Below are 18,269 nucleotides of genomic sequence, written 5' to 3'. Positions count from 1 at the left end.
ACGTCGTGGTTGTCCCGACGCCACTCTGGGCTACACCAATCCAATGCTTCCAAGGGCTGCCTCGTCTCCTTCATAAGCCTCCATTACGATCATACCAGAATTGAAAAGGCCACACAATACCCCAATCGCCTCAACCTGGCCGTTCCGGGCCTTGTTCGGTTGGAGTGGATTCCCGACCAGATCCCTCCTTACGTGCCCATCGACCACCACATCAACGATTTCCTCTTCTATCACATGCACCATACCATGACTGGTCATGGGCTCGAATCCCTCCTCCTCCGTTTCAATGCCTCCACCAATCCTGTATCCTGCGTCCTTTACGATTCCTTCCTTCCCTGGGTTCCCATGCTCACTCTGGAGATTTGGGCGGATCAACACAGTAACTCCAAATGCGTGGTGGACGTTTGGAAAACAGGGAGCAGAATGAAGAAGGGAGAAGATGGGGTTGTGGGGATGAAGGAGATTGAGGGATGTGTGAAATCAGCGATGGAGGGTGGGGAAGAATTCGCAGAGTCAAGGAAGAATAGCTTGAGATGGAAGGAAGCGGCGACAAGGGCTATGATGCCCGGCGGTTCTTCAGATGCAAATCTTTCTCGTTTTACTAGAGACCTTGCGGCAATTGCAGCATGAATTATTCTCTTTTTTTCTTGCGGCCATAATCCTTTATAAGTTTTCAAAGCGGAATCATTACTGTAAGTCTCTGTATAAGCCCCTGTTCTTATTGTTTCGGAGAAAGAAACTAGAGACTGCAATGCATGACATTGGTTTTAGAGACCTATTTTGTTGTCGCGTGTATAGGATTTCGAAATATATGGGAGTAAAGATAGATGTTGATTCACCATATGCAATGAATAGGTGTTCATCCCGATCAGTCTAGTTTTTCCATGTTACTTTCATTCCCTACTCAATATATTTTTTTTGCTATTCCTGATAGCTAATGGTAAGATGTTTCTGCAAGATAAGAAGATAGTAGCATTTGTATCCTCTAGTTCATTTTATACATAGAAGAGTCGAGGGAAGACAAGGAGAGAGGTGGGTTATATGGTGGAGGTGAATGAGATAGAGGAGGTGATTTGTAGTAGTAGAGTGGTGGTGATGAGGGGATGGAACTATTAACGATTTTAGGAATAAAATTCAATTATTTGAAAGGCAAAAAGATTACTTCATCAAATTTGCCATTCATTTGTGCAAACAATCATGGAGGGATCGACCATTTGAAAAAGAGAGGTGAAGGTGTAGAAATGGTAGAAATCTTAGATCATCTATCATCATTGATTAGGAGATGAGAAGAGATCATTACTAAAGGAGATTATTGAGTTATAGAGCAAGATAAGAAGATAGTAGTATTTTTGTTTTTGGTTCATTATATATAAAAAAAGTTATTATGGTGTCTATATTAAACAGTCTAATATAACTTATTAATATATTTAATTGCACTCTACCACACTTATTGTCACCAAATAACACAAAAAGTATCATCATTGCGATAATGAGAATTACTTAGAAGAGAGTGTGTCTATATTAGGTGGCCAATAGTGAATAAAAAACACTTAAGGTTTGGTTTGTTTAAAAAAAAATTAATGAATTAAATCATAATCTAATGAAATACATTTGATCTTCAATGTTTGGATTTCTATTTTGCAAACTTTATTTGTATTCAAGTTTCAAAACCATGATCCATGTTTTTGAAATTCAATATAGTTGGTTTGTGATTTATATTATCAAGGGTATCAATAATACCCAATGTTTATAGCAATTTAGATCATTTAAAAGTTAGAGAATGCATGGAAATATCTACTTTTGAATGTCCCATCCTTGAAAAAGTAGGTATACAATACTTTCAAAAAAAAATTGTTCACTCTCCTTACATTTCATGAGAAAAAAGAGATTACATAAGAGTTGGAAAGAGTGAGAGCAATGACATACTCATTGTACACTTAATCTTATAATTATGTGAAATTAGATTTTCTTTACAAGGATTTATAATTAGATTATTCATATTGTTATTAATTATCAAATCAAATTATGAAACACATGTGAAGATATCAACTAACATGCACAATTTCAACCCTCTCACTATTACTTGCCTCTATCACCTCCTTTATCTCCCCCCCCCCTTTGTGTATCCCTCTCTATACATCTATTTACATATCACTTCCTATATATTTATCTTTCTATCTCTCCATCTCCTCCTCTCTCATTATCTCCCTCTTTCTATATCTATTTCCCCCTCTCCCCCTTTCTCTCTTCCTCCATCTCTCCCTCTCAATATAATTATCTCTCTTCCACCCCCTCTATCTTTCCCAAGTTATATTTGTCTCTCTATATCTCCTTTCTATCCATATCTCTCCCTCTTTCTATCACTATCTCTCCCTCTCTCCTTGTCACTCCCTCTTTCAATATCTCTCTACTGCTCCTCTCTCTATTTCTATCCAGAATATCATATCTTCCTCTCTCCCTCTTCCTCTAACTCTATATCTTCCTCTTTCCCCTCTATCTCTAGATATCTCTCTCTCTATCCATCAATCTCTCCCCCTCTATCTCTAGATATATCTCTCTCTATCCATCAATCTCTTCCCCTCTTCCTATACATCTATATTTATATCTCTTTACCTCTCTATCTTATCTATTTGTATTTCTTTTTTCATCTCTCCATATCTCTCTACCCCTATGTATATCTCTCTCTATACATATCTTTGTTTATATCACTCCATATCTCTATCTTTATCTTTTTGTCTCTCCCTCCCTCTCACTCTATATATATGTTTATATCTCCCACCTCTATCTATGCCTCTATCTTATCTCTCTTTATCCCCCCTCACCTTTTCTTAATATCCCTCTCTTGAACTCCATCTCCATCTCTTTATCCTCTCTCTCTTCCTATTGCAAATATAACATAAGCATGAACAAATGGAGCTTGATTATCTTACTAATTTAGAGGTTTTGTTTTAGTTACTTATGGATCCTTGTAAGTGGATGCATTATTAATTTGAAGCTATCACTTCTCCATAGAGACCTTTAATGTACAAACAACATCATTCACTAAATCGTCATCTAGTTGACCTCATGTACTATATAAATATATGTAAAAAATAAGCCAATTTTTTTCTTGGTTGACCTTTTACACCTCTTTAGCATACCCATTGCACACCAAGGTGTGATTTATAGTTAGATGTTTTAAGTGTTTTCCATAGAGAATGATCAAACCAAAGACTCATTTTCCATACCAAAAAATAAAATCAATAAAAGGTGCTTAATTTGTCATACATGTTTAATAGTATAATTATATATTAATTTATTTAATGTCTTCCACGTTGTATCGCAACTGCTACTAGCTTATATATATTAAAATATACGCTGAGAGATATCTTTCTCGAGGCACGACTATTTTTTATTAATTTTATACCCTAAAGTCAAACAGGTGTCTCGAGAAGGATATCTCTCTCTCTCTCTCTCTCTCTCTCTCTCTCTCTCTCTCTCTCTCTCTCTCTCTCTATATATATATATATATATATATATATATATAAGCTAGTTAATTCCTTCGACAAGATGGAACACATGTGTAGGATTACTTGAACAAATCAGTCAGAGTGCCTATTTTAATAGTGGACCTCTCCATACCCTCTTCTTTTCTAGAGGAAGACAACATGAAGGACAAGCAGGTGGGAGTGAGCGCACCAGTTGATGGCTCGATAGTGAGCCCCCGCTTTCGATTGTTTATGTTTCTTTCGGTAGCATAACCTCTATTAGCTCTAATCAAATATATAAATAAGTAGAGGGACTTGAGAGAAGCCAACATAATTTATTGTGGGTCATCACGCCTCCCATAGGCCTGCATGACTTGAATGTGTTGTTCCCTCTAGGATTTGTGGAGAGAGTCGTAGAAAGGGGTTTGTTGGTGGAGTGGTGTGTTCAACTAGAAGTTCTATCACATCCATCTATGGGGGTATTTATGAGTCACTATGATTGGAATTGTACACTTGATGCCCCATCTTAGGCATTCCCATGCTCACCTTAGAGATGTGGAAGGACTTAAGAAAGATGATTTTTCTTTTTTCCAGTATCCGTAATCATCTTAGCATTCATTTTCTTTGTGACCTACCTTACTACAATGATCACATATCCATCTACTTTTATCATGATATTTAGATAGAGTGCATCTCAGTTCATGCTTCCAATTCCTCTTTCTTGATTAATTTTCTTGTCCCATTTTGTAATTCTATTCCCCTTCATTATGAAGGCTTGAGAATCATCACTATATGACTCCTTTTTTGACTTGACATTTTTCTTCCTGCACTAGGTTAGCACATCACTCTTCATATTTTATATTTCTTAGTTTATCAATAGTATCTAGCCTATTATAAATGTTGAAAGGATCCTCAAAATTTTTGTAAGATTATTTTCTCAAAATCCTTATCAATTATATCCCTTCCAAGAAAAGTGTAATGTCACCTTTTTAGCAAACATGGATTTTTGGATGATTAGTTTATCATTTCTGACCCTCGTAGGCTAATAAGGATGGTTATAGGGTCTCCTAAGGTTTGTATCATCTGCAATGTTCAATATGCTTCGGTTTGGTCTTCATTCGACATCATTTGGAAATCATTTGCTATACATTTGCCATACTTACTATTTATAGTATCATAAAGAGGGGACCTTTCTATTTTTAGAAAGTGCTTTTGGTCACATGGGGAAAAGCAGTATGAACCTTTATTTTAGACGACAAATCAAAATGTTGAGTATTTTGGGAGTTATGAAGATTTTAGTGGCCAAATCAATATTAAATCATTAAATGGCTCATTATAAAGTTATAATTTAACTTTATAATTTCACTTAAGTTGAGGGTCAACTCATCATTGGAAAGGGGAAAATTATTTAATTAATTCAAGGTATCCTAAACCAAAGTATTTATTAAAGTGTTGGAGATAATGAAATATTATTTCATTTAAATGAAATAAAATGCTTTATTGGAGAAATTCGAACTTTCTTGGGGAATATATATACCTTTGCATTAAGAAGTTCGATTCATTATGATGATGATTATTATTTCTCTGGATTGTTGTGAGCTTTGGATTTTGTGGAGAAACAAGGGTTTCCTGCAGATTTTTAGAGATTTGGACATTGGAGAACGTTCATTCTTCATTGTCAAAGTTGCTTGAGGTCGTGCAATACCAGCTGAGGATAGCTTGCAAGGTTGGCTTCATCTAGAAGTCATCAGTGTGCAGATTGGCTACATATTCACAAAGTTTCTTTAATCTTTTAGAATCAGAATTATAGAGGGTTCGAATATTGTCATTGAGGAGGATTTTATCTTAATTCCTAGATTGGGGTATGTGCAAGATCATGGGGGACCAAAAAGTGGCAATGGAGCAAAAAATGTGTTTTAAACCTTTCCAAACACGCCAAATCCGCTTTGACTTTTTGTTGGGTCAACCAAAATTTGAATTTGGTTTGGTAATACCAAACCAAATCGAATATCCAATATTAATGGATATCTGATTTGTGATGTCACTATTGTCATGTCATATTTTTTCAAATTGGATATCTATTTTTCTCAACATAAAAAGTATAGTTTAGTAAAATGGGCATAACTTTTGTGTTTCTTATCGAAATTTTGATTTTTATAGGCATTGGAAAGGTAATTCAAAGACCTATCAAATCGATAGGGTATTTTTATGATATTATAGACCAAAAATTAATTATAATCATTTGAAGTTAGTCCTTCAATTTTAAAACTTTAAATACTCACACATTTTGCATACAAAGTCTCATTTTTTCCCTATCACCTCCTTTATCTATCACTTGTCTATATATACTTGTAGTCACATAAATCTGTCTAGCTTAATTAAATAAATATTCGCTATTTATTTGATTAAAAAATCCACTAGCCATCAGTTAATTAAATAAATATTTAATTAATTCATCTCCAAACATTCTCCTATTAATTAAATAAATTATTCAATTTATTTTAATTAATTCATTAAAATCAAATCCACAAATCAATTAAATAAATAAAATCTATTTATTTAATTAAATCCCCCTATTCCTCTTTTAAATAAATTAAATTGAACATTTATTTAAATCATTATCCCCCCCCACTTGCATTTTCCTATAAATGCAACTTGCACACATTTATTGAAATAAATGAATTTTTATTTTAATAAAATCCTATTTTCCGTCACCCACCAAATCCACTTGCAAAATCTAATCCCCTTCTAGATTCTTCTAACCCCTTCCTAATTAGCCTAATCCATCCCCTAATTATTGTCACATTCCTAAGCAAAATGGAGTCACTTCTCAAAGACTCCAAAGTCTTTGAAAAGCATTTAATGCTTTGTGTGTTCAACAAATTAACCCCCAAAGTCTTCCAAGACCACTAATGGCTCTTACATGACCATTTATGGCTCTTACATAACCATTTATGGTTATTTCAAACTTGTCTCCCCAAACATTTATTGTTTTAACCACATTTATCCTTTTCACATTTGCACAGGAGTTTATCCATTGGATAAAAGTTTTATTCTTTGAATAAAGAGTTTATTCATTCAACTAACCTTGACTTTAACTCCCAAGGTCATGTCAAGCATTTAATGCTTATTCCCTCTCCTCTCAACCTATCTCACATTGACACTTGTCATCTTGGGATTGGGTTGAAATCCCTCGCATGGATTTGAAATCATTCAATCTTGACCCTTGTTGAGATTACTCAATCTCAACCATCCATTGCTCCATTTTTCCTATAAATAGAGCCCATTTCTTCATAATCCAGATCCTGAAAACTTGTATGCATTTAACCTATAGGCATTTTAAGAGAGCATTTAGCATAGCAAACTCATGTATTGTCATTTTGGTTAAAATAAATCAATTTTAGTATCAATAGCTTAATATTAGCTCTTCATTTTACATTTGGAGCACAATACTACAATCTCAATCCTCCATAAGCATCCATAGTGCAAAAAGCTGCTGAGAGCTACACTATTTTGGAACTTGGAGAGGAGAGGAACAAGGGAGAAGGAGCTAAGAACATGCTAAAAGGCATTTGGAGATGCCTCATTATCTTTGTTTCTTTAGTTAGATATATTAGCATGGTTTTAGTATCTCTCTTGATATGCCTGTTTAGATTAGTTTTTGATTGACTAACACTAACGGTTTCTTGTCTTGTGTGTTATTTATCTTAGACTAACCTTGTCCATTTTGCAGGGCATCAATACTTATATAAATATATTGTATCTATCTCTTTCTTCTCTACTTATGTCACTTATTTTCTCATCCCATCTAGATAAATAAATTCCCAAGTTACATGCATCTCTACATATATCTCCATCTTTCTATTCCTATCTCTCCCTCTCCCACTCCATCATTGTCACTCCTTATTTCTATATTTCTCTCTAATAATCTCTCTTCTCTCTATTTATCTCCCTCCTCTACCTTATCCTACATATACTTATATATTACTTGTCTCTATCACCTCCTTTTTCACCCTATCTTGTCCCCTCTATCTCTATATCGCTATAGATATATCTTCATGTATATTTATATCTCATTATCTCTAAATCTCACTTATTCACTCCATCTCTCCCTCCATTTGTCTTACTCTCTGTATCACTCTCTATCCATATCTATATCTATCTCCATCTTCACATCTCCATCTCTTTCCCTATCAATCTCTCTTTCTATATGTTCCTCTATCTTTATATATCTTCCTCTATACATGATTAATCTACTTCTTTGTCTCTTCCTCTATCACCCTCTTGAAGTATATTTCCCTTTCTCTACCTTTATCTCTTTATTTACTCCATCTTTATATATCTCTGGCTCTCTCCCCACATCCTTCTCTATAGTGCCTTTATATATCTATATCTCCCTCTTTCTCTCTCTCCCTCTCTATCTATCCCTATCTATAAACTCTATCTCTCTTTCTCACTCTCTTGCACTATCTATATCTCTCTATCTATCGACATTTCTCTTCCTTTATATCTCTCTATCTCTTCATTTTTTTATCTCACTCTCTTTACCCCTCTCTATCCATTTATCTCCATCTCTTTATATATTTATCTTTGTCTATACCTCTCTCTTTCTCTATATTTATTCATCTCCCTCTCCCTTTATCTTCATTTTTTATCTCTATCTTCCTCTCTCCTTTTCAATATCTAGGTATGTCTACCTCTTTCTATCCGTCCTCTCTCTCTCTCTCTCTCTCTCTCTCTCTCTCTCTCTCTCTCTCTCTCTCTCTCTCTCTCTCTCTCTCTCTCTCTCTCTCTCTCTCTCTCTCTCTCTCTCTCTCTCTCTCTCTCTCTCTCTCTCTCTCTCTCTCTCTCACTCTTCATACTCCTTAATATCTATATCTCTATTTATGTCCATGTCCTTTAGTTCTTCTCCCTCTCTTTAGCTCTTCATCTCTCTTCACCCTTATATCTCTCCTTATTTGAAACTTAGTACATATGGTGTCCTAAGGGGTTATATGGTGTCCTAAGGGGTCATAGAACACCATATGATCCCTTAGGACACAATATGACCCCTAACAACACCATATGGTCTCCTAAGGGATCATATGGTGTCCTAAGGGGTCATAAAACACCATGTGACCCCTTAAGACACAATAAGACCCCTAATGACACCATATGGTGTCCTAAGGGGTCATAAGACACCAAATGACCCCTTAGGACACCATACGACCCTTAATGACACAATGTGGGATCCTAAAGGGTCATATGGTGTCCTAAGGGGTCATAGGACACCATATGACCCCTTAGGACACCATAAGACCCATAGCACCATATATTGTCCCAAGGACCATATTGTGTCCTAAGGGGTCATAGAACACCATATGACCCATTAGGACACAATACGACCCCTGACGACACCTAAGGGGCCATATAGTGTCCTAAGGGGTCATAAGACACCATATGACCCCTTAGGACACCATATGACCCCTTACAACACCTTATGGTGTCCTAAGGGATCATATGGTATCCTAAGGGGTCATATAACACCATATGACCCCTTAGAACACAAGAAGACCCATAACAACACGATATGGTGTCCTAAGGGGTCATATGGTGTCATGAGACACCATATCACCCCTTTGGACACAATATGACCCCTAACAATACCTAAGGGGTCATATGGTGTCCTAAGGGGTTATATGATGTCCTAGGAACCTTTAGGACACAATATGACCCCTTAGCACACCATACAACCCCTAACGACACCATATGGTGTCCTAAGGGGTCGTAGGACACCATATGACCCGTTAGGACACAATATAACCCCTAACAACACCTAAGGGCTCATATTGTGTCTTAAGGGGTCATAGGACACCATATGACCCCTAACAATACAAAATGATGCCTAACAATACCTAAAGGGTCATATGGTTTTCTAAGGGGTCATAAGACACCATATGACCCTTAACACATCAAACGACCCCTAATGGCACCATATAGTGTCCTAAGGGGTCGTATGGTGTCCTAAGGGGTCATAGAACATCATATGACCCCTTAGGACACCATACAATGCATAATGACACCATATGGTGTCCTAAGGGGTGATAGGACACCATATGACCCCTTAGGAGACCATACAACCCATAACAACATAATATGGTGTCCTAAGGGGTCATAGAATACCATATGACGCCTTAGAACACCATACGACCCATAACGACACCATGTGGTGTCCTAAGGGGTCATAAGACACAATATGACCCCTTAGGACATAATATGAACCCTAACGATGTCATATAGTGTCCTAAGGGGTCATAGGACACCATATGACCCCTTAGGACATAATACGACCCCTTAGGACATAAAATAAACCCTAACGACACCTAAGGGGTCATATAGTTTTCTAAGGGGTCATAGGAGACCATATGACTCCTTAGCACACCATATGACCCCTAACGACACCATATGGTGTCCTAAGGGGTCATATGGTATCCTAAGGGGTCACAGAACACAATATGACCCCTTAGGACACAATATGACACATAAAAACACCAAATGGTGTCTTAAGGGGTCATAGGAACCCATATAACCCCTTAGGACACCATACGACCCATAGCACCATATAGTGTCCCAAGGGGTCATATGGTGTCCTAAGGGGTCATAAGACACTATATGACCGATTAGGACACAATACAACCCCTGATGAAACCTAAGGGGTCATATAGTGTCCTAAGGGGTCATAGGACACCATATGACCCCTTAAAACTCCATACGACCCCTTAGAACACAAGAAGACCCATAACGACACGCTATGGTGTCCTAAGGGGTCATATGGTGTCAAGAGACACCATATGACCACTTATGACACAATATGACCCCTAACGATACCTAAGGTGTCATATGGTGTCCTAAGGGGTTATATGATGTCCTAGGAACCTTTAGGACACAATATGACCCCTTAACACACCATACAACCCCTAACGACACCATGTGGTGTCTTAAGGGGTCGTAGGACACCATATTACCCGTTAGGACACAATATGACCCCTAACAACACCTAAGGGATCATATTATGTCCTAAGGGGTCATAGGACACCATATGACCCCTTAGCACATCATACGACCCCTAATGGCACCATATGGTGTCCTAAGGGCTCATATGGTGTCCCAAGGGGTCATAGAACACCATATGACCCCTTAGGGCACCATACGATGCATAATGACACCATATGGTGTCCTAAGGGGTCACATGGTGTCCTAAGGGGTCATAGGACACCATATGACCCCTTAGGAGACCATACAACCCATAACAACATAATATGGTGTCCTAAGGGGTCATAGAACACCATATGACCCTTAGAATACCCTACGGCCCATAACGACACCATGTGGTGTCCTAAGGGGTCATAAGACACAATATGACCCTTTAAGAGATAATATGACCCCTAACGATGTCATATAGCGTCCTAAGGGGTCATAGGACACCATATGACCCCTTAAGACACAATACGACCCCTTAGGACACAAAATAAACCCTAACGACACCTAAGGGGTCATATAGTTTCCTAAGGGGTCATAGGACACCGTATGACTCCTTAGCACACCATACGACCCCTAATGACACCATATGGTGTCCTAAGGGGTCATAGAACACCATATGACCCCTTAGGACACAATATGAGACATAACAATACCAAATGGTATCCTAAGGGGTCATAGGACACCATATGACCCCTTAGGACACCATACGACCCATAGCACCATATAGTATCCCAAGGGGTCATATGGTGTCTGAAGGGGTCATAGGACACCATATGACCCATTAGGACACAATACGACCCTTGACGACACCTAAGGAGTCATATAGTGTCCTAAGGGGTCATAGGACACCATATGACCCCTTAGGACACCATACGATCTCTTACGACACCATATGATGTCCTAAGGGGTCATATAACACCATATGACCCCTTAGAACACAAGAAGACCCTTAACAACATGATATGGTGTCCTAAGGGGTCATATGGTGCCACGAGACACCATGTGACCCCTTAGGACACAATATGACCCCTAACGATACCTAAGGGGTCATATGGTGTCCTAAGGGGTTATATGATGTCCTATGAACCTTGAGGACACCATATGACCCCTTAGCACACCATACAACCCCTAACAACACCATATGGTTTCCTAAGGGGTCGTAGGACACCATATGACCCATTAGGACACAATATGACCCCTAACTACACAAAATGATGCCTGACGATACCTAAGGCGTCATATAGTGTTCTAAGGGGTCATAAGACACCATATGACCCCTTAGCACATCATATGACCCCTATAGCACCATATGGTGTCCTAAGGGGTGATATGGTGTCCTAAGGGGTCATAGAACACCATATGACCCCTTAGGACACCATACGACGCATAATGACACCATATGGTGTCCTAAGGGATCATATGGTGTCCTAAGGGGTTATAGGACACCATATAACCCCTTAGGAGACCATATGATCCATAACAACATGATATGGTGTCCTAAGCGGTCATAGAACACCATATGACCCCTTAGAACACTATACAACCCATAACGACACCATGTGATGTCCTAAGGGGTCATAAGACACAATATGACCCCTAACAATGTCATATAGTGTCTTGAGGGGTCATAGGACACCATATGACCCCTTAAGGCACAATATGACCCCTTAGGACACAAAATAAACCCTAATGACACCTAAGGGGCAATATAGTTTCCTAAGGGGTCATAGGACACCATATGACTCCTTAGCATACCATACGACACCATATGGTGTCCTAAGGGGTCATATGGTATCCTAAGGGGTGATAGAACAATATATGACCCTTTAGGACACCATACGACACATAAAAACACCAAATGATGTCCTAAGGGGTCATATGGTGTCCTAAGGGGTCATAGGACACCATATGACCCCTTAGGACACAAAATAAACCCTAACGACACCTAAGGGGTCATATAGTATCCTAAGGGGTCATAGGACACCATATGACCCATAACAACACCATAAGGTGTCCTAAGGGGTCAAAGAACACCATATGACCCCTTAGGACACCATATGACCCATAATGATACCATATGGTGGGCTAAGGGATCATAAAGACACCATATGACCCCTTAGAACACAATATGATCCCTAGCAACATCATATAGTGTCCTAAGGGGTCATAGGACACCATATGACCCCTTATGACATAATATGACCCCTAACAACGTCGTATAGTGTCCTAAGGGGTCATATGGTGTCCTAAAGGGTCACGAGACACCATATGACCTCTTAGGACATAGTATGACCCCTAACAAAACTTAATGTATCATATGGTGTCTAAGGGCTCATACGATGCCTTGTGACCCCTTAGGACACAATATGACCCCTTAGCACACCATACAACCCCCAATGACACCATATGGTGTCCTAAGGGGTCATAGGTCACCATATGACCCGTTCGGACACAATATGACCCATAACAATACCTAAGAGGTCATATGGAGTCCTAAGGGGTCATAGGATACCATATGACCCCTTAACACACCATACGACCCTTAACGACACCATATGATGTCCTAAAGGCTCATAGAACACCATATGACCCCTTAGGACACCATAAGACCCATAACATCATATGGTGTCCTAAGATGTTATATGGTGTCCTTGTTATCTAAAATTTCATTGCCCATGTAATTTTAGCCAGAGGATGCATATTTATCGAATGATTGCATTTACATAAAGATACATCGCAGTGTTGAAAAAAGAGGGAAAAGAGGATATTTTCATTTGTATTGAACAATGATAGATTACAAATTGAGTTCATGCATCTGAAGCATATTTATATACACTGAGTTTCTTAAAACCTCACACAAGCCGTGAGCTTAGCATTCTTATCTTTCCTACATATCCAAAACAAAAAGGGATAGAATTAAAAAATGAGTGTGAGGATAACCAGTCATTGCCTTGGGTTGCTTTGACTGGTTATTGGCTGCCCCGTTGCTCTTGTGAATGTTCTCTCGATCTTCAGACTTTGAAAACTCCTACTTTCCTGCACAAAAAAAAAGAAGAGGTGTTAGATCCAACCGATCTAAGCAATGAAAGATTATCCTACGACATATCATTTATTATAGCCTATCATATTTCTATTTTGAAAGGGCGGGAAAGATAAAGACAAATCACTGCTTCAGAAAAAAGAAATGTTTATGCTAATGTGTTTGTTTCATGTGCAGATAATTAGTTACTCTAATTGGCATGTGCCCCTGACCGAGGCTCCCTTCGGGTATGAGCCCGACATACCCTTTAGAGTAACTAATCTCAAAATATCAAGTGGAATGATGAAGAAACCAATTGAAGCATTTAAGGGACATATTATTTCAATGTGAAACCTTACAGTATTTAAAAAAAGGATCAATACCACATCGTGAAGATAAACAATCCAATGCAGCAAGTTGGTAAAGAAAAAGAGTATTTGAATCTTAAATGCATGTTCAAACAGTGAGCTGAATGAAATCAGAATTAACGATTACAGGAATGAGTGTCACGAGCCCGTGCTCGAACTTTATTTCTACATAAGATCAATCCCAGCATGTGCCAAAGTCAGAAATTCAATAAGGATAAAACACAATCTAATATATAAAATCAAGTACTACAACAATTGTCTTTTCCATTCAGTGCAAAAGGACTTCATTGCCCAGACTGGTGATCCCAGTGGAAAGGGTACGGGTGGGGACTCGATGGGGACCCATCAGAGTATCCAGTGTCACAACCACTCCCAAAATTATCAGCTCAAGCACAGGTCACAGGGGAAGTAGAGTACTTAGATGATTTAAAACTTGGAGATGGATTACATGCAGTTTTTGTTCTTTCAACAATAGCAAATGGAACTATCAAGGAGATAGACCCTTCGGAAGCCCTTTCAAAGAAAGGAGCTGTTGCGTTTCTCTCTGCTGATACAATAGCTGCAGATGGATATTGTAATCTTGTTAGTGATTATGAACTAGTTTTTGCATCTAAACGGGTTCACTACTATGGCCAAGCTGTGGGATTAATTGTAGCAAAAACAAAGTCCATTGCAGACGCAGCTTCAAAGCTTGTACATGTTATTTATACCGATGTAGTGAAGCCTATACTCACAATTGAAGATGCTATAAAGTCCAACTCATTCTTTGATAACAGAGCTCTTGAATTTCAGAGAGGAAATGTAGCTTCTTCATTTAGATCTGACGAAGTCATTGTTGAAGGAGAGGTTAGTATAGGTCATCAATACCATTTTCATTTGGAAACACAAAGGTCCTTATGTATACCTGGTGAGGAGGGTTGTATGACTGTTTACTCATCAACTCAGAACCCTTCACAGGTTCAACAATGTGTTGCAGTAGCCTTGAACAGGCCGCAACACAAAGTAAATGTAAATGTAGCACGTGTTGGAGGTGCTTATGGTGCCAAGTTAAATAGAACGCCCCCAGTCGCAATGGCATGTGCAATGGCTGCTGATAAACTTCAAAAACCTGTTCGTCTCTTGTTTGATCTAAATACAAATATGCAGCTTGTTGGTGGTCGAAGTCCATACTTGTGCAAGTATAAAGTTGCTTCTCAAAAAAATGGAAAAATTTCAGCAATTCATATGGAAGTGTTCAATAACCGGGGAGCCCACTTTGATTTTGAGTATCCAGATTTGAGTTCAATCCAACTATTTATTGATGGGGTATATAACATTGCCAACTGGAGAATTGAAGGAAAAATAGCCAAGACTAACTTGCCTGCATGTACCTACATGAGAGGACCGGTATTTGTTGAGACAGCAGTCATGATTGAAACAGTGATGGAGCACATAGCACATGCACTAGGATTTCTGCCTGATATTGTCCGGGAACTCAATATGTATACTAAAGGAGACATGGCACTTTCTGGTCAAGAACTCATATACTGTAATGCAAAATTAGTTTTTGGTACTGTGAAGGCATCAAGCAATTATGAAAACCGCACCAAAGACGTGAAGACTTTCAATGATCAGAACCAATGGGTGGAAAGAGGAATACGTTTGGTACCTGTAAAGTTCAATGCCTTCTGAGAGGCGCAGCAAATGATCTGTTTGGTGAATGTTCATCCAGATTGTAGTATTAGCATTTATCATTCAGGATGTGAACTTGGATAGGGACTAGATGTTAAAGTTGCTCAGGTTGCTGCAATGTCATTGGGATCATTAATTGATGGTCATCTAGACATGGATGAGATCTATGTGCACTCAACAACTACTATAGTGGCAAAATTTATGCAAAAAAAAAAATGTGTGCAAAATGTTAAAAACCAGACACAGCACATTACTTTTCTGGTAGATGAGTTTGCAGAATGTGAAAAACAAACACAGCGCGTTATCTTTCTGGTAAAAATATATGCAAAATGCAGTGTATGCAAGATGTGAAAAACGAACACAGTCAGTTTCCTGGTAAATGTGGTGCGGGCATACCTGTAGAGAAAAGATTTGCATTTAGAAAGAAGCCCATTGAAAACCCAGAACCTTCATCCATGGCGGCACCAAACCCTCGAGAACCTTTCAAATGGTTTTCATTTTGCAAAAAATGAGGAAAATGCGATGGGAGTGAGATATTTTTAGGGTTATAAAACCCTTTGCCATATTTTATATTCTCCCTCAAGTCCGCTGGACTTTATTTTATTCAATATGATAAAAATCAAACATATTTGATAAATAAATGTTTATTAATATATCAAATATGTCTTACTTTTATTATATTTTTGTTTTTTATTTTTTGTCCAAGACTGGTATTTATTTGTAAAATGTATTTAATTACAATGCAATTATAAATTGTAATTAAATATTATTATTCGAAATGTAAAAGGTATACTCATATGCAAGAAGGAGACTAAGTCTTTTGACTTAGTTTTGAAGGAGGAGTTAATTCAGGAGAGATAAGGCTTTCATTGAAGAAGTCTTTTCAGTTGGGAGACACAAGGAGAGTATATAGGATCACTCATAACCACTTGGGAAGCATTCAAAAGGAGTTAAGATATTTTTGGAGACAAGAGCGTCTTTATAGGAACATGAGGTTGTTTGAAACCAAATGGAGCAAATCTAGGGAGGTTGGAGCATTTTTAGGTAAAGGGTCGAAGTTGGACTTTTCCACCATTTTGGGGAGCTTTTATTACTTGGTTAAGTGATTTTGAGGCTGTTTCTAGTGCTCTTTTGGGTTGATTATTTATTAAGGAAGACTTTTCCAGGTTTATAGCCCTTTTTGGTGTCTTCTAGACTCCTCTTTTTGAGGCATTTTTCTTGCATCCGACCCAAATCAGTTGGGGTTTTTTGTACTTAGTGCAAAAAGACACTATTTTTGGAGTTAGTTCTGATTATGCAGAGAAGGCTCTTGTGACAAAATTTTGTCCTTAGCATATTTTCTTGTATAATTTCTGTAACTCAATCTTGGAGACTGAATATATGATGACAGCATCTTTTGGAGCAAGGTTTTATTAAGTTTCTTTTTCAAGCCTTCTTTTCTTTCTGTATCTTTGTGTTCATAGTATGATTGATAGAGGTAACCAGTGAATTGTATTATTCCTTGTTATTTTGTCTCATCAAGAGCCTGGTTGCAGAAGTGTATTTTGTTTGCAGGTTGCAGTTTGTGTCCACAAGAACATGGAGCTTTCATGTGAATATATATTTTCCTTGATTGCTCAGTCCAGGACCTTTCTGTGAAACATTTATGCAGGCCTATATAGAACAGAAGTGTTACCCACTAAAATAGAAATTTTTGCAATAAGAGACCTGTCATTATCATTTTAGTTTCCCTCAAAGTTCGGTGAATCACCTAGTTACTTAGTTTATTTTTATTGTTTCCTTTTCTCTTCCCTTTTCCTACCAAGTTTTCAGTTGTTAGAAGAGCAAATAGGCGATTTATCCAATAGGAACCGGCCTAGGAACTGGAGGTTTCATTTCAATTTGCGCATTGCCCACATGCAGAAGTGAATCCCATGTTAGGCCAAATTACTAAACTTGTAGTTTAGTAGGGTGCAAATTTGAGCCTTAACAGTCCTAAAGGTTCATGAGACACCATATGACCTGTTAGGACATATTATGACCCCTAATGACACCTGAGGGTTCATATGGTGTCCTAATGAGTCATATGATGTCCTATGGCCCTTTAAGATACAATATGACCCCTTGGTGCACCATATAACCCCTAACGATGTCATATGGTATCCTAAGGGGTTATAAGATGCCATATGGTATCCTAAGGTGTTATAAGATACCATATGACCCATTAGGGCATAATATGACCCCTAACAACACCTAACGGGTTGTAGGACACCATATGAACCCTTAGGACACAATATAACCCCTAACGACACCTAATGGGTCATATGGTGTCCTAAGTGTTCATATGACATCTTATGACCCCTTAAGACACAATATGACCCCTTAGCACACCATACAACCCCTAACAATACCATATGGTGTCTTAAGGGGTCATATGACACCATATGACCCGTTAGGACACAATATGACCCCAAACGACACCTAAGGGATCATATGTTAACCTAAGGGGTCATAGGACACCATATGACCCCTTAGGACACCATATGATCCATGATGACACCATATGTTGTCCTAAAGGGTCATAGGACACTATATGACCCCTTAGGGCACAATATGACCCCTAACGACACCTTAGGGGTCATATGTTGTCCTCAATGGTCATATGATATCTTATGACCCCTTAGCACACCATACGAACCCTAATGACACCATATAGTGTCCTAAGGGGTCATAGGATACCATATG

The 18,269-nt window shown here is 38.2% G+C and overlaps 1 pseudogene; it reads left to right on the top strand.

The window, feature by feature from the left end:
* Positions 1-345: 345 nt before the first annotated feature.
* Positions 346-15,896, top strand: LOC131078354 (uncharacterized; annotated as a pseudogene).
* The last annotated feature ends 2,373 nt before the right edge of the window (positions 15,897-18,269 follow it).

The sequence above is a fragment of the Cryptomeria japonica genome, chromosome 1 (genome assembly GCF_030272615.1).
Source record: "Cryptomeria japonica chromosome 1, Sugi_1.0, whole genome shotgun sequence".
NCBI lineage: Eukaryota > Viridiplantae > Streptophyta > Pinopsida > Cupressales > Cupressaceae > Cryptomeria > Cryptomeria japonica.
This window is presented reverse-complemented; position numbering and strand designations above follow the sequence as displayed.